The sequence below is a fragment of the Apis mellifera genome, linkage group LG14 (genome assembly GCF_003254395.2).
Source record: "Apis mellifera strain DH4 linkage group LG14, Amel_HAv3.1, whole genome shotgun sequence".
Lineage (NCBI taxonomy): Eukaryota > Metazoa > Arthropoda > Insecta > Hymenoptera > Apidae > Apis > Apis mellifera.
This window is the reverse complement of record NC_037651.1, coordinates 9,595,255-9,613,850: the sequence shown is the minus strand read 5'-3', so window position 1 is coordinate 9,613,850 and position 18,596 is coordinate 9,595,255.

The following is an 18,596-nucleotide window of genomic DNA, read 5'->3' as shown; positions in this document are numbered from 1 at the left end:
TGGTCTGCAGGGGCACCGAGGCGGGGCCTGTTCCATCGTTTGGGCGGGGGGTTGGAAACATGGTCGACGCCTAGAAGAAAAATTCTTCCCCCCTCGATATCCCTCGGTAGAGAGGGATTGATCGAATGGATATTTTATGGATTTCTATTTCTTTTTATTATTATTATGGAAACTTTAAATGAGATTGAATAAATTATTCCTTTACGTTTATTTGAAATCTTTGAGTGGTTTTCTGTACGATATAATGATTCGAATTTTTCTTTTTTCCCTCGAGATATAAAAGTGGAAATCACGAATGGATATCATAATGGAAAGGGAAAAAGTCAGAATCGGAAGAGAGACGCGTCAAAATTTTCAATTGCAGGATGCATCCTAGCTGGCTCGCGCGCGCGCACGGTCGAAGATTAGAAAACTTTCATGCATGCAGTCGATAGGAAAAAAAAATGGAAAAGTTTTTCTTTTCTCACTCCAGAGGACGGGATGGTATAATTCCAGACGGTAATGCAGGATTGGAAAGTTTCCTGCGGGACCAGCAGATGTCGGGACGGACCCGCATAAAAAAGCTTAGGGGACGAAAGGGCGAGGGGTGATCTTTTTTCCTCCCCTTTTTTCTTTTTCTTTTTTCACTCCTGAAAAAAACGACCCCGCACAAATATCATACGCACTCCCCGCTAAATCAGGATCAGGGGTAAGTTATACCTATACCTTTCCTTTCTCGAGGAACGTTCTTTATTTTCTTTTTCGACGACTTCTCTCAACAAGTGTTTCAGCGAAACGAAAACACTCTCGCAGAAGAAAATAAAGATCGCAGAAAGAAATAAGGATCGCAAAGAGAAATAAATAAAAATTAACGACGGTCGGGTGGAGCGTTGTAAGCAATCCATCGAACGTTCGAGGAGAATATAAAACGCGGCCCCTCTCCACCCTCTGGCAATTATTCGCAACCCTCCGAGGCTCGAATTCTTCGGTTCGCTCGTCCGTCCATCCCCCGGCGAGGGGGAATTATTAAAATCCAGATTGAGACGAGAGCGATCGCTCGCGAAAATCCCGCCCCCTCCAGCCACGAAACAAAATCGACCGACCCCTCCTAGTTTGCTAATCGGAATAATCTGTCCGGGACGAGGTCTTCTTCGAAAGGGTTCGCCTTCTTTTCGAACAAGAAACAGACAACCACCCAGGCTGGAGAGGAACGAGAGAGCTTTTCTCGCGAAATTTTTAACGCGAATATATAAATAAAGGGGATGATTGGATAAATTAATTAATCGAGGAAAAGGAAGGAATCTCTATCCAGAGATTCCTTGGAAGGGAGCGCATCCGGCCACCCTGGACAGGCTTCCCTTTTTCAAGGGCGTACTCTGGTCGATCCTGTCGGTTGGCCAGGCGGCTGGAAAGAGCAACAAAAGGAGAATATCCCGGGCAGCTCGCTCGCGCACTTATAAAACGCTTGTTACTGGCGCACACCGGCGCACTCGCCTCGCAATGTTTAATAATTACAACGGTCGAGGAGGATAGAAGCCGACCGAAGAGCAGGAAAGAAGGAAAGAAAGAAAGAAAGAAAGAAGCGGGCTCGTACAAAACGAGCGAAACTAAGGAAACGATAAAGAAAGACGGCGGATGGGGAGGGAGAGGTTGGGTGAAAGCAGGACGAAAGGAATGGACGGGCAGAGCGAGGTTGGACAGGGAAAGGGAGGGTGGCAAGGGAGGAAAGTGTCTGAACGAAAGAAAGAGCACGAGTGACGGAGGGAGGCAAGGAAAAAGAGGGAGGGAGGGAGCTGAGTCGAGGGAGAGAGAGAGAGAGAGAGAGAGACCTTCCGTAGACGGAGGTTGGAGGTGGCGAAGAAGGTTCGTGGAAAAGGCAACACGGCGCGGAAGGGAACGGAACGGGGGTGAGAGCGAGACGCAGCGAAGGGAGAGAGAGGCGATCCACGGCTGTTGGTTGGGATCTCTTGGTGCGTGAGAGAGCAGCAGCGCGGGAGAAGGAAAAAGGGGGGAAAATAAATTGAAAGCAAAATTGTACTCGCACAAGAAAATGGAATTATTCCTCGACGCTGTTCCACCGAGATACGAAGAAAAAGAAGGGCGGCGGGAACGGCGAAGCGCTGAAGGAGAAGCCGTGGGGGGAGGTTGAGGAGGAGGAGGAGGAGGAGGAGGGTAAGGTTGTCCGAGATGAATTCGGGCTCCATTGTGCTCGGAAGGAAGAACCGGAAGAGGAGGTGAGGTGGTGTAGGCAGTCGTGGCCGGGGGAGGAGGGAGGGGGAGGGCCAGCACCACCGGTGCCGAGGTGGGAAACTCGAGACGAAGGCGGGAACCGTCCGCTTCCCGCTTTCCAGAAATTTTCACCGCCGAGGGAAAGGAAGAAAAAGAGGAAGAAGAAGAAGAAGAAGAAGAAAAAAAGGAAAATAAACTTGAGTCCACGCCTCGTTGGAAACTGATCCGATTCCAACCATCGTTCTACCCCGATGAATTCATCATCATCGCAACGATAACGACGATGACTCTCGAACGATATTACATTTTCGAATGTCCTCTTCGTTCCTTTCGAGGGAGGGGAAAAAAAAAAAAAAAAGAAAGTGGAGCGGGTGCTCCGTTCGTGTCCCGTTGCCGGTATACACACACACACACACACACACGTATACAAACACAGCTAAAAGCGTTGCCTCGGTACACATCCGGCGAGTGCAACAAATTACAAGTCTCCCAACCGACGCAAATGAAATTTGTATCGCGAGGAGGAAAAGAGTTGCGGAGCCGAGGGTGGCCGGAATAAAGAGAGAGCAGGGAGAGAGAGAGAGAGAGGGAGAGAGAGAGAGAGATGGCGCGAGAGCCATGTCCGTTCTTAAAGGTCTTGCCGGGTTGGAACGCAAGCCCTAACTAAGTTCCGCCGATAATGGCAATTAGCGGAAAACACACGACTGGGGTAATGATATTCCCACGCGTACACACAGCCTTTAAACGTATATACGTGTGTGCGTGCGCGCGCGCGCGCGTATCTTCGTTCCGTTGCAAACGCGCTACACGGCCACGTAATATACGTATATACACGTAAACGCGCGCCAGTTAAAGAGGGTGTATGGAGGAGGATCGAGGAGGAGGAGGAGAAGGAGAAAAGGAAGGGGGGAGGGCAGGGTGGTTTCTATGTACGCGCGAGCCTACCACCCAATAAGGTCGCCCGCTCTTGGTCTTTTGAACGCGACCTCTGTGCAGCAGCAGCTGCCTCGTACGTTAGGTATCTATCTATCTATCTATCTATCTATCCATCCATTTATTGGAAGGTAGAATGGAAAGCCGGTGGAAAGGAGAGGAGGAGAAGGAGGAGCAGGAGGAGGAGGAGGAGGAGAAGGAGGTGGAGGATGTTTGGTACTTAGGTCCTCTCAGCATAGCTAATTACCCAACGATACCGGTGAGGTTGGTTGGCGAGGCGCGAGTGTGTATATGTATATATATATATATATATATATCCCTCCCCTCCCCTCGATCGACTACGGAGAACGTCTAGCTATCGGTTGCGGAGGAAAAATACGCGGCGTGGTCGTGCGTTTTCGCGTGGGTCTTTCATTCGAAGAGCAACGAGCAAGCCCAGAGACGGTTCCGGGAAACGGTTCGGTGGTCAGGTTGAAAGGAAGCGAGTTTTTGAACGAGGGCCAACCTCTTCCTTTTTCTTCCCTCCCTTCTTTTCTTTTTTTTTTCCACTCGCGCTTTTCTTCGATTAGACACTCGGACAGACACGTTGAGCGCACGTCGGAAAAGCGATATCATCCCATCCAGGGAGAGATTCGGAGGAGGATCGATCTCCCTTTCGTTCCGCGAAGGGAAAGTTAAGAAGTCGATGTATTCGATACTACTACACGGCGTGGTACGGGAACAGGTACGGGGGTAGGGGATATCGAGGAAAGTGCACGCGTTTATGCATTTTGAAGCCGAGCCAACAGCGTGGCCTTGAACGTGACGCGGAAGCGTACAGGTAGACAGGAAGGTCGCGTTAGAGTTCCGTGTCTATATAGATAAGGGGATGATGAATACATTTTCCGATAGCGCAAGTTTTTGGCTGACCTCGGGGAATTTAATTTCGCCGGATGGAAATAGTACACAAGAGGGAAGCGAAAGTTATCGATAATTACTCGAATTACACGGACGCTTCGAAGCGGAGGGAAAAACGAATATATCTCGCGTTTCGTTTTATTTATCATTTATTTAGAAGCATCGTCAGTCTATAATGCAGCCTCGATGTACGTCGAATATCATCCGGCCTCTGTTTCCTTAAATAGACGGTCTAACCGACCTCGTTTCGCAATAACTTTCGTTTACCGTTTCTTTCGATATTTCGCCCCTTTCTCCGAGCAAATGTTGCCATTAAAATCTTCCCTCCTATCGAAGGGAAGCGTTCGTTTCGTACGTATCTCGCATGCATCTCGACGACGCATCGGTCTGTCGTTCGTAAGATCGAAAGGCACGCGAGAACGTTAATATCTCGGCTCGAGATGTGGACGACGACGTTGACACGGGCGAAACGGCGAGGAACGAGTTACGAGGCGAGCGTAAGAAACGATTCGAATAGATAAGAGGCGAGAGAAGCGCGAGAGGGAGCGGTGAAGGGAGGGAGAGAGGAAGAGAGAGAGAGAAGACGAAGTGTCGAGAAGCAAGAACGAAAACCGCAGGGGTAGGAATCCCTTAAAACATTCGTGCAGCTTCCATCTTGCCGATATTATTGACGTTTTTTGCCACCCCTATTTTTCCACCCCCTTCTTCTCCACCCATCGTCACGGTGGGGTTGACGGGGTGGTTCAGGGACGAAGAAGTAGAAGGGGGGGCGGGAGGGTGGGCTGCTAGCTCGAACGAAAAGGGGGATGAGGGTGGCTGGCGCGGACGGGAAGGGGCAAGAGGAAGTAAGACGGCTCTTATTCGCGCGGGGTTTTTAGAATACTTTATTGACTGAGCCTTCGTGGAACGAGGGTGGCTTCGAGGGGTGGGCGCGAGGCGGGGGGAGGGGAGGCTGGTACTGTTGGAGGAGAGCGGTTTAGGGGGAGGGGAGGGTGGGCGCGCTTCGAACCAAGGATGAGAAACGAGAGAAAAACATTAGGAAAGCCCGTAGGTGAGACGAGGACGAGCGAGGACGAGAATAAAAGAGAAGAGGAAGCGGAGAGAGAGAGAGAGAGAGAGAGAGAGAGTTGGCTCGCTCTCGTTTTTGAATTTAAATACCAGAGTATAGGAGCGGAGAGAGAAGGAGAGAGAAGAGAGAGAGAGAGAGAAAGAGAGCGAGCCTCGGGTCTCCACGAGCCCCTGCAGCAGCCGGAAAACCCCCGTGACTCTGACACTGTCTTTGCGAGAAATTAATGAAGCGAAGTGGGTACCATGGCCGAGATACAGGGGGAGCAAACCTTTCCTTGATCTCTTTCTTCCTCCTTCTCTCGATTTCTCTTTATTTCAACCACCTCCTCGCGCCCTTCAACGCGTCCTTCTTGTTTTTCCATCCTCGCGAAATTCGCGTCGTTTCGAAACGATTCGTTTGATTTCGCCTCCGTCCACATATCCCGCGTCTTTCCTCCGATCTTCGATGCTCGTAGCATCCACGCAGGATCCACGTTTCTCTCCTCGATCGAATTTTGAGGAGCGAGAGAGAGAGAGAGTGAGAGAGAGAGAGGAGCGAATATTGAAAGGTAAATGCCGAAATTAAAGGTAGAAAGGCGTAACGAACGTGATACGATGGAAAGGGAAGGGGGCGTGTTTCGAGAATTGTCCGAAATCAGGAGGGGAGTGGAATTCGTGCGGCGTAACGAGCGCTTGGCCCCAGGATTTGGGCCATATGTCGAGTGACCCTTACCGCTGACCCGCCAGCCTTCGCCCGAAACGGCTCGTTTGGTACTCTCAATAGCTACAACTCGATAGGCACGGCGCAATCCTCGATACAATCCTATCCCTATTTCGTTGCGCCGTTATATAAAATAACAAATATAACAACCTCCTTCCTCTCCACCGTTTCGTTTCTCTCTTACATCGGTGAAACAAGATTGTTGTTTCGTCGCGAAAATGGAAAATGAGGTGGAACAGCACGCGGACGAGGAGACGAATCGAAAGACAATTTCCATTCGTTTATCTCGGACGTTTCTGCCCGTTCGGGCGGGGGAAGAAAAAGAAGAAAAATCGGCGGAGGAGCGGGAAAGGGTTAGTCGAAACGAAGGATGACCCCTTCCGTTGATAGGCAGCCCAGGCCGGAGAAGGAAAACTTTCTAATCGAGAATTATGAAAGTTATTTGCTGTGCCGGTGCTCTCTCCGCGAGAAGGGTGGTTTGCTCCCCCTCCTCCTCCTCCTCCTCCTCCTTTTCCTCCTCTTCCTTCGAGGAGAAGGTTGGGATGGAGGGCGACGAGGATGGGTCGGCGAAAGAAGAGAGGGTCGAAGACGAGAGTTAGACGGGCGAAAGAAAGAGAGGGAGAAAGAGAGGAGCACGGAATCGGAAAAAAGGAAGGAACGCCCAAGGCAAATCGGTAATTTCGTTCTGCGCGTGCGGCTATGATATTTCCAACCGTTTGGAAGGCCCCTTCTTCTTCTTCTTCTTCTTCTTCTTCTTCTACTTATTCTCCGTCCCCCCGGCCACGCTGTCCCTCTTCCTTCCTTCTTCTTCCACCCCTCTGAAGAAAGTAGCTAGGCTCTCTCCGGAGCTCTGCAGAAGACAAGGGCGGCCGGGTGGCGAGTGGGGTGGAAGGTGGCTGTCGCGGGGGAACGGGGATGCAAATTAAAATCCTCGCCGTTTTCCCGTTTCTTATTTTCCACGGTGGTTCTCAACCACCGACCTTCCTTATTCTTCCTCCATCTTTCGATCATCCCTTATTTCGATCGCGCGTCTCAATCTTCTCGTCTCCACTGTGGACCGTGTATAATCATATACTTATCCATGCTCGTCTATCTAACTATCCATCTATCTATGATTTAAACAAAAGTGAAAAGTCGAAGCTGTGTCCCAAACGGCAAATTCGACGTATGCTAGTCGATTTGATCAAACAGAAGACTACATCTCTACTTCTTTCCTTCTGTTACTCCAAGAGAGAAGAGAGAGGATAGGGGCATCGATGGGAAGCGCGAACGAAACGAGGAGACGTTTACTCGCGTTCCTCGCGTGTACAGAGCGAGGAGGAACAACAGTTGCATTTGACAACCTCGCGTGGCTCCGGACTAAGACAGATTAAGTATTTTAAATTGAACAGAGGAAGGAGAAAGAGAGAGAGAGAGAGAGAGAGAGAGAGAAAGGGAGGGGGAGATGGCAGTCGTCGGAGTCGGGGGCTTTTTCCCTCCTTATCTGCTTCTCTCTTCGTTCTCTCCTCTGGCCGGAGGGAGTTCAGTTTTTATAATAAAAGACCGTAATTAATGCCGCCCTCCTTCTACCATCGCCGCCCAACCCCGTCCTTCTTCTTACCTACCCCTTGGTTGCTCGCCCAACCACCCACCCACCCACCCACCCACCCCGACCCTTCCGCCTCTCCGCCTCTCCGCCTTCTCTGTCCGATTCTCAGCGGGGAGAGGGGGAGGAGGGGGATGGCGAGAACCGCCCTGAGCTTTGCCTTTTTTTCCCTTTTTCTTCTTTTTTCCCTCCTTTCCCCGGATCGGAAAGCGGGCGACTCTACTCCGCTTCCCAGTTTCTTTTCACGTGAAACTGGGGAGGGGGAGGAGGAGGAGGAGGAGGAGGAGAAACCGTTTATCGCGTTTCCAACCGCTACCATCGCTCCTCTCCCTCTCTTTCTCTCTCTCTCGCATCGCCGCCCCCGATCCTTTATTTTTCATTCCCAGACTTTACTCGGAGAACTCGGTATCCAGGCTAAAAGATTCGGGGTCATCGTTTGTTCGCGTTGCAGCCAGCTATCGAGAAGTCATTAAGCAAATTGCTCGTTACGGGTCAAAGGAAGGAGAGAGAGAGAGAGAGAGAGAGAGAGAGAGGGAGGAATTTTCTTTTCCGTGAGACGGGAAGGGGGAGCAGGAGGTGGAGGTCGTGCAACGGTCGTAACCCATGGTCCACTGTCTTTCTTCTCAGCTTCTCCCTGCGGAGGAGATTCCAGCGAGTTTGGAACTCGCTTTTCTGACGCTCGGAATTAATGTTTCGACGCGTTCGATACGTCTTGCTCGGGATTTATCGCGGTCCCTAACCGGTCCTCTCCCCCTCACACCGCCGCCATCTGGATCAACCTGGACGCAAAGATATCCACGTACACCTCCTTTCCGATTAATTTATTATCATACTCGGCGATACAATGTTGACTCAAACTTTTCCATATCCAAATTTTCCTCTCTCTCTCTCCGTTTCTCTCGTTGAACGTGCGATCACCTCGAAGAAAGTGGCTCGTACATGGGAAGAGGAACACGTGTCGAGGAAACGAGGCACGGTTTTACCTGAAGGTTGCGCACCCGGTCCGGGTGACCGTTAAACGTCCGAAAAATGCCGAGGGCCTAATGGTGGAAACCGGTTCTGCAATTTTTACGGGGTCATCCGGTCGGGCGAGAGGGGAGGTCATCTCTCATTGAGGTCAGATCTCTCCCCCTTTTTACGCAAGCCGCCGGGCCGGGCATCTGGTCATCGGGAATTAAAAAGTGCGAAAAAACTTACCTGACCAGTTCTCCTGGCGGCCCCCTGGCATACCGTGCACACGTGGACAGCTCTCGCAAGGGTTATGCTAATGCGGAAAGGGCCGTTTCCAAGCTCCCTCTTTCTCTCTCTCTCTCCATCTTTCCCTCTCCATCCCTTCCTCTTCTCCCCTTCCCTTCCCCCGTCCTCGGACAAAAGCCAGGCACGCCAGGTAGGGTCACTTTTGAGGAACGGGTTTCCGGATTTTTTCGCCGTGATCAAAGGGTCCCGTGCAAGGGTGGGGGGAGGGGGTTGGGCAGCGCGATCTCCGCCACGAAACCGGGTTAGACGGTTTGCCGGACACCGGTGAGCGATCAACCGCTTCCTCCTCTCCGTTTTAAACGCGTTTACGAGTACGTAAAAGTCGAAACGAAACATTTGGTGATGATTCTGGTTCCCTTTCACGAAGGAGAGCGAACAGAGTCGAGTACGAGTTCGTCGATGCGGCCCAGTGTTTCCCTTCGTTCAGTGACAACTGTTATCGAGCAGTGAGAATATAGTGTCGTACGATGGTGTCCAAGGAGGAAAAATGGAAAATTCGAAGACTCGAAACTTTCGTCCCGCCGCTTCGAATTCCCCACCGGGGGAATCGTTTTGATTCCACGGCGTCGTTCTCGAAACTCGAGAGGAATAACCGCGTTAACGTCCCGGCCCATCAAGCGCGTCACTCTTTTCCCTCTCGTTTCCATCCCACACGGATTCCGGCCGATCGAATTCATAGAGAGACGGAGAGAGGGAGAGAGAGAGAGAGAGGCGGAGGAGGATTTTTCCCTGGCTCGAGGGAACGATTAAAACGAAATTAAAACTGCAAGTTTCGCGAAAGCTTCGTTAATCTCCAAGTAAAACGCAACTTTTCGAAAAAGCCTTCTCCGATGAAACTCGCGAATGAATACACGTTTCATTGTTGTACGCACGTTCGAGCAAAAGTTCGATTCATATTCCTTTTTTTATTAATATATTTCTGCCGCGTGAACAAGTGGCAAACGAATGGATCACTTTCAAGTTTTCTTCAAGCTTCCTCGACGTTATATTTACCGCTTGTGTTGTTGGCGGGGAGGGAAATTGAACAGGCCTCGCGGAAACGAACCGAGGATCAGACTCTTCGAAAGCGAAACCCTTTAAAACGGAACGCGAGGCTTATTATATATTATAAGAAAATTCGAAAAGAGGGAGAAAGGGGAAATTTTATTCCGCGCGATTAATCGCCTCTTTCCAACTATCTCCAACCCTCCCCTCTCCTTTCCCCTCCTTGATGAAAATCAAGAAACGAATAACTTTCGATCCGGCTCTCGGTTTTCTCGGATTGAAATTCTCCCCGTTCGGAGGGGAGGGAGGGAAAAATGCAAGGAGGAGAATAAAAGGAATCTGGCACGGCCATTTTACTTCGGAGTTTCTTTTTCCGGGCAATCCCCTCGCCGACTGGCTGCCAGTGGTCCGCAATGGCGAAAGGGGATGGAAGAAAACTCGGGGGACGGAAGGGTGGCTGAATTGGACGGGGGTGGTTTTTCTGACGTCAACCCACCCTCGCCAACTCGGTCTACAGGCCTCACCCTCGGTTTTCGGTAGGAATGAAAGACGAATAACATGGCCGATAGCTTGCTTTAATACTTACAATGCGCCCGGCTCGAGACCATCTCGATAAACGCGAGAACGTCACGGCAACTGGCATCGATCGTTCTTAACGAAACAACATCGTCCTCTCTCTCTCTCTCTCTCTCTCTCTCTCTCGCGAAATAAATCTTTCTTGGAACAATTAACATAGAAATAAAACCTATCTCTTCTTTCCATGTATATATATATATATATATATATATATATATATATATATAAATATATGTATATTTCGTAGAAAAAATAAAATTCATTTCTTCGCCTATATACATATACATATATATCTTAATGAAATAATATCGTGCTCTCTTTCTCTCTCTCTCTCTCTCATGAAATAAATCGTCCTTGGAACAATTAACATAGAAATAAAACCTATCTCTTCTTTCCATGTATATATATATAAATATATGTATATTTCGTAGAAAAAATAAAATTCATTTCTTCGCCTATATACATATACGTATATATCTTAATGAAATAATATCGTGCTCTCTGTCTCTCTCTCTCTTTCTCTCGCGATGAAATAAATCGTCCTTGGAACAATTAACATAGAAATAAAACCTATCTCTTCTTTTCGTGTATGTATAAATATATATATATATTTCGTGAAAAAAAATAAAATTCATCGCATCTCTTCACCTATATGTATATATCTTAATGAAACAATATCGTCCTCTCTGTCTTTCTCTCTCTCTCGCGATGAAATAAATCTTCCTTGGAAAAATTAACATAAAAATAGAACCTATCTCTTCTTTCCATGTATATATATAAATATATGTATATTTTGTAGAAAAAATAAAATTCATTTCTTCGCCTATATACATATACGTATATATCTTAACGAAACAGCATTCTGTGTTCTCTCTCTCTCTCTCTCTCTCGCGATGAAATAAATTATCCTTGGAACAATTAACAATTAATAGAAATAAAACTCTATCTCTTCTATCCGTGTATACATAAATATATATATATCTTTGGCTGAACGGAAAGAACGGAGGAAAAAAAGGAGGAAAGAGAAAGAAATTCCGTGGAATGCAGGAAGAGATGATGTATCCCGTTACATTCGATCGCGCAAACAAGCCGGAATCGATTTCAGCGTCTTTCCGCGAGCAAGCAAAGTACCAAACCAAGTTTCCATATTGAGTTTCCGATTAGAGAAACCCTGCCCCAAGATTCGCTCGTACTAACATCGTTATCGTTTAATTTCCCGATAGTTATACTTCGCGTAGTCTGGCCGAGCGAAGAAATCGCCAATTTTCAATTCTCACGGGGGAAGAGGGTGGGAGAGGAAAAAAATTTATTTCGAAACACATCCAAAATACCGCTCGATCGCATGTAGGGGACGATCGTTTCTTGACTGAAAGTGCTTGTTGAGGTGCGATTGATTTTGGGCGAGTCATTTTCCTTTTCTTTTTCTTTTTCTTTTCTTTTTTTTTTCGGCGCGAGGATGGGGGTAATTAAAGTTAGAAACAGCGGTGCATATCGAGGAGGAGAAGTAGGGAGAAGGAGGGAGAAAGGGGGAAGGGGATGAATCTCGGTGCTCGAAAGAGGGACGCTTTTTGTCACTTGAAATATGTTGAACGAGGGGTGCGCTCGGCCGTGGCGGGGGCGAGGAATGATAAAATGGCGTCACCGAGACAAAGGGTCTTAAGATTTTTACCCTCTTCTCGCCACCCCTTTTGTCGTGCTTCTTTAATACGACGCCAAGTCAAGTTTCGGTCGATCGACCATCTCTCCCGCCGCACCAGTCGGCAGGGTACAATAACGTCCACGCAGCGATAAACCGTCACCGTGTAAATTATCACTCCAACTTTCCACATCCGCTATGCCAATCTTTTAGAAAAAAAAATCCTTCTGGAATTTCTATCCAATTCCATACGATAATTACAATTAATCATTTTCGTCATCATCGTTTATACGTTACGAGTCTCACTACAAATCAATTATTACGTAAAATAAACTGTGAATTTCCAAAAGCGAGATGATTAAGAAAAGAAAAATCGACTTCGAATTGGAAAATTCGATACAAAAAGTATATACGAAATATTCCAAATATATTCATCCCCTCCCCCCCCTCGATCACGAGTATTTCAGAGGAGAGTGTTTGCTCAATTATCTCGCGTAAACGTCTACAAATCCGATAACAATAAGCATTAATCCCTGGATACCTAGGTATCGAGAAAACATCTGCGAGAGGACAATCGCGTTTCTTTTCATCCCCTTGAAACGAGATGGAGAAGAAACGGCAAACCGTTCCCTCCCCCTCTCCCCCTTACGCTGTTTTCGCTTTGCATCTTAACGCTGTATTTATACGCGACGCTTCGGGGGCTCGCTTCAGGCTTTTTGCCGGGCTTTCACGAAGCTCTTCAAGCGCCGCTCCGGCTACCATTCCGAGAAAATCTTTCGCGGCACGAAGAAGGAACAAAAGAACGTGGCCCCGGATGATTTGCCGGATCGCAGGGGCGTAGGAGGGGTCCGGGGGCGGGGAGGAGGGGTTCCAGGGCGGGCGGCGGGGGCGGGGGGGTCGTCCAAGGAACGAGGGTAAAAGAAGGCCGGGGGTGGGGGAGGAGGGGGAGCCCAGCCACTCTTCCAAGGGGTTGTATTTTAAGATTCACCCTCCTTCCCTATCTCCGCCGCTCTATCGGCGAGGGGATGGATTTTTCCTTCGGCTCAGCCGCGCGGAGAAAAGAGACGACTCGGCCGCCTCGATTACGCCACTCAAACTTATAATAATAATAATATTCGAATAACGTATACTCGCTCGTTCCCTTTTCTCCAGTTTAATTTTTCGTATCCAGATTTTTTTCCTCCTCCAGAAAATATTCTTATGTTCGAGTTAATTCGTTAAACTCAAGTATCTCGAGATTATTGAAGAGATTTTAACAGCGTTTTTATTCGTGTGTAGAATAAAATTTAATAACAATATGGTATGATGATTGAGGTAGCCAGTTCGATAATTCATCGTAAATAACGATCAACGTACGAATAAACCAAAGTGGAAGAAGATCACAGTCGAACAAACGTATTACTCTTGAGCATCTTGATAAACGATCGTTTGAACTAAACTTTGTTCTCCAACTTTTTAACTCGGTTACTTTTTCAACGGTTGAACGCGTTGCTTTTCGCACGGGAGGCGGGAAAAGTGTCTCCGCCTCCGGTGGGGATCGAACGATGATATTTCTTCGAGGAAATGGCTAGGAATATTCTGTTTTACAGGGAGGGAGCGAATGGAAAAATGGAAAGCGGGAACAGTTTTGGAGAGCGGGGCGTTCGAGTATCGGTCAAACATTTACCAACTTCTTCGAGAAGCACTTTGTCTTACGAGCACTCTCGACTCTCAAAGGTACTTTGCCACGATCCAACACCGACGCGAGGCTAGTTCTGGAGGGACGCAACGAGGCTCGAGTGCCGCTCGCGGCGCAAAACACATGCCACGACACTTGTAAGCGCGATAGGAACGCGACGCTATGCCTCCGCTCGCCGAATCACATCGCAACACGCGTGGAAAGATGGAATCCAGTTTCCTTTGATCCAGTGCACCACGATAATTCGAAATAAAATCTCCCTTTGCGTCTTTTTTCGATTCCTTATCCTCGCTCCTCGCCCGCTACCGTCGCATATGACACGAAACGAGAACGTTTCGTTGTATTCGAGAGAAGACGATCGTTTATATAATCTCGCAGAAAGAAATTGACTCTAATTTAAAAAGAAACGTCTGTTTTTGCATGTATTTTTGTATACAGGCATGGAATCTAGAGAATGTATTGATAAGATACAAATTTTTGTATTCCTCATCAACATGTTAATTACGATTAATTAAGATTTCTAACAATAAATTAAAAATATTTTCCAGTATAGGAAAATGTAAAATAAGATAAAATGATTGATATCCGTACACGAATAAGTTTAAATGTACTATTAAAATAAATAATACAGTTTCGAAATTATTTCTTAGCTATTCGAAGCTTGGACGATTGTCCCAACCTGGGCGAGCAACGAAAATATTTACGATTCTGAATATTCGAATTAAACCTCTTCTATTACCCACGTACCGCGTAGTATCGTCGAGCGATAAACAGTGCACACTCACACACATACACCTTTACATTCTTCTGGTATCATCTTCTCTAAAATTGAATCAATCGATCGAATGAATGAAACCGAGTCAAGTCATCCCTTCGAATAATCGTTGCCGAGAATTTATTACGAAGAATAATACAAATAAAATTCTTCATCTCGACCGTTTCGATCCCCTTCAAAAAAAAAAAAGGAATTCGAAGAGGCACGAAATTTCGAGAAGAAAATTTCGAGAAGATTTTCGATGGTTATAGCGTCGGCCGGGTGGTTGGCCGGCATCGAACAAGAACACTTTCGTATTTTTATTGATTTGCCTCGTAAGGGGTAGTTAAGGGGCGCCAACCGCCAGTCTTACCCCCACCGTTGGTCCAGCGACCCAGCCACCCCTTTTTCCGAGAGGGCAACGGGGATGGATTCTCCTTACCTCCCTCCTCCTCCTCCTCCTCCTCCTTCTTCTTCTTCTTCTTCTTTTCCTTTCAAAACCCCCACCCTCGGGGGGCGGACTAACTCTCTCTCTCTCTCCGCCGCGCTGCCTTTTCCTAACGGATCCAACGCCGCCGTTAAAGAAAAGTACCCACGAAAAAGAAAGAACTTTTCCCTCCTTTCCTCCCTCCACACGCCCATCTACCCTTCCAGCCCGTCTTTTTCCGCCGCTTGGTGGAGGAAGGGGGGAGGGAAGGGGAGGAGGGCGAACGCGAGGGGCCGAAGGAAATTTCGCCGGTGAAAGAGAGAGGTCGAATTGCTCGCGGCGAAAAGATTTCGAGGTCCACCGGGAGGGGGAGAGGGGGAGAGGGGGAACGGGGGAGGGGGAGGAGGGGAGGCGACGAGAAAAGTGAAAAGTTTTCTACGCGCTTTCTCGGTTTCAGAGCGGAGGTCGCTCGTTTGAAGCGGTGCGCGAAAGAAAAGAAACGAGAGCTGGGAGGAGGAGGAGGAGGAGGGGTGAACTTTTTACCGCGGTTTCTCGCCCCCGCGAGCAAAAACTTGGCTTGGTTAGATTTCATTTTCGCTCGTTCGCGATCTTATGGGATTCCTCCTACTCCTCGCTTCCCTTCGCCTCGATTAAAATAAAGAATCGTCGCCCCTCTCCTCTATCGCGGCAAATTGTTCGTCGTGTTCGTGGATTAACGAAGATATTGGAACGCGATATTCCTCGGAATATCGTAATTTTCGTAGGAAAGAAAAAGGGAGAAAAGGAGAGAAAGAGAAAAGAATGGAAATAGCGAGGAGAAGGACAGGGAGGAACGATTGGAAACGATGGACAATGAGTCTCGCGCGGTCGAAGGGAACGTCTTGGATCTTCTCCTGGTGACGCTAATTACACACCCCGAGCATCCCGTAGCTCGTTTTCACTGCATGCTAATTAACTCTTCACGCCGTGTAAAGTCCCGGCTCTGAAAAACCGGGAGAGACAGGGGCGGTTGGAGGAGGGAAAAGAAGGGAAAAGAGGAGAAAAAGTAATTTATGGAACGCGGCAGGCTTTCCCTCCCTCTCTCTCTCTCTCTATCTCTCTTCTCCTTTTTTTTCCACGGTATAAAGCGAGCGGGGCAGCAGTTTATGACCTCTAATTAAGTGAAAAAGCGTGGAGCAAGTGGCCACTCTGGTCTGCGGTGGATGAATAGGACACCGATGCGAAAGCGGAACGGGGGATAATGGGTGCACCTGTAAAAAAAAGAGAAAAAAAGAGGGAAAAAAAAGGCGAGAGGAAAAGAAGGGAGAGAGAGAGAGAGAGAGAGAGAGAGGAGGAAAAACAGTGGAAGGGGTGGAATGCGAGAGAGGAGGGGTGAAATAAAAAAAGCGGCGCCTCTGTGGGCCACCACCTGTTAGAAAAAAAGTACCCTCCCGTGGTGGATCGCGCGCTTGGGGATGGAAAGGGGCAGGGAAAAAGGAAGGGAAAGAAAAAAAGAGGAGAAAAAAACGGAGAGGCAGGAACGCACGCGCACACGCGTACGCACCACGCACGCATGCATCGCACGTATGCATGCATGGCATAGGAGGGACATCGTTGGACGATTGGAACGTGGAGAGAGAGAGAGAATCTGTGGAGTGGCGAGGCACGCCACGTGTCAACAATCTGTGAACGTACACGGGCAAGTTAGCTTCCACTCGAGGGTGAAAGGGTGTTTTCCTTTTTCTTTTTTTCCTTTTTCTCTCTCTTTCTCTCCGCTTCTTTCGTTCTTCTTTATCACTGCACGTCACGATCTCTTTTTTTTTCTCTTTCCTTTCCCTTTCTTTCCTTTTCCCTTCCCTTCTCTTCTCGAGCTTTTTTCAAGCGCAATTTGGTGGAGCGTTGACGCGAAACCGTATGCATCTTTTACGGTAACATCGTAAACGCCCGTTTATGCTCGTTTTTCCGCCATTTTATACGGGAATACGGGAGTTTTTCAGCCCGCTTGTAAAAGATTCAAGCGGTGGCTCGCTAACGCAGCTGGTTTCTAATTTGCCCTGCTATTAAACGCTTTCCCAAAGCCGAGTTGCTTCCATTCCGTGGGTATATAAGGATAAAAACCGCGGAAAGAAAGACGGAGGGTAAAGGGACGGACGGGTAAGCAGACGGGTAAAACACGGGCCGGCTCGTAAACCTTCGTCGGGAATTGGATGATAAATTTAAAATAGACGTTAAGACGGTTCCTCGGGGGAATCTACACGGATGGATGATAAGTTTTCCTTTTTTCTTTCTCCTCTTTTCCCGCCCAACGAAAAAGAAAAACTTGTCAACATTTTCCCCAAACATATTCACATTACTTGTTCCACGCGAATAATAAGAGAGAAACACTTTCCAAGGGAAAATTTATCGCCAATTTAGCCCGGACAAGAACCTTGATAAAATACGGTAGGACAATCCTCCTGTTGCCATCTAACGAAAGGACGGCGTAGCTCGTAGCTCGACGCTTCGCACGCGCGGCAAACTCCCGTTTCTCCGACTCTTCTTCCCCGAACGAGGGAAGAAGAGAGGGGGGGGTAAAGGGACGGACGAGCAACCCCTCTGTTTCCAACGTTTCCCTTCCTCGCTTATAAAACTTGCCGTGCTTCCGTGCATCGCGTTAATTAATGCGTTTCCACGTCGATATTAAGGTCGCACCTGAAACCAATCGAGCTCGAGCGGCGTTTCCAACCCTCCCCCCCTCCTCCCTCCCTGCGATAAATTTCCCCTCCGTGACACGATCGAGCATTATACACTCGCGGTGCAGACCTCCTCCACTGTGCATCGTTGCACGGATGCGAGTATCGGTCTCGAGGGCCGGCGAAATATCCTCGAGATGAAATATCCCCCGTGCACTTGTGTCCTGGAGAAGGGCCGCTCACCCTCAACGCTTCTCTCTGCCGGCACGCGACACGAGACTCGCGGCGAAACGGCCGAGTCTGGCGTTATATCTTCGTGGATGTCTGGAGGAACCGCGTTAACGTTCGGCTAACCGTGTAAAATCGTACTTACTTACTTATCTCAAGCAGGGAGAGAGAGAAAGAGAGGGAGGCTCGGCCGAAAAGAGAAGAGAAGAGAAGTAGGGGTGAGCCGAAGCGGGTGGTTCTTCGCGCGCTACCATTTGCTTTTTAACGAAAATTAACGGCCGCCAACCGAGATTCTGCAGATGCTCCTTGTAATCTAATAGCCGGCAAAGTTTAGCCGCGGGGAGAGAGGCCAAGACAGGAGGGAGGAGAGGATGGCCCGTGGCTTTTTCTAATTTATTATATCTGCCCCCGCTCGGGCCAGACGGTCCCTCCCTCCCCTCCTCCCTTTCCCTCGGATTCCATACGTACGTACACGCATACACACACATATGTATATATATATACGCACACGCGCTCGTACAAGTTGCTTCCACGATATTATACTTGCCCTTCGCCCCAGCCCCGACTGAACTTCTCTTAAATTTAATACATCCGCGGATGGGAACGCGCGGATGGATAAGCTCAAGTTGGGCAAGGGGGGGACCTTCGTTTCCCAAGAAATGGAAAGGAGGAAGGAGTTCGAATTTATTCGCGGCCGATGAATAATAGCGGCGAAAACCGGTGGATGAAATTAAGGGGAATGGAGGGGAAATCTGGGGAGGGAAAAAGTGAACGGCGGGATTTCTCGGAACCCACGTTCGGGGAGTTGTAACGAACGAAATTGCTACGCGCGACGATTGTTACGATGGTCGAGGATCGAGGCGTGGAGATCGCCTATGGTGTATTCATCCAGGGAGAGGGAGGGGAAGAGGGAACGAGCGTTAAGGGAAACCCTTTCGGGCCTTCGTGCTTTTTGTCCGGTGGCAAGGAAAGACAGTATGTTTTCACTTAAAGGGCGGTTTAGCGAGGATATTT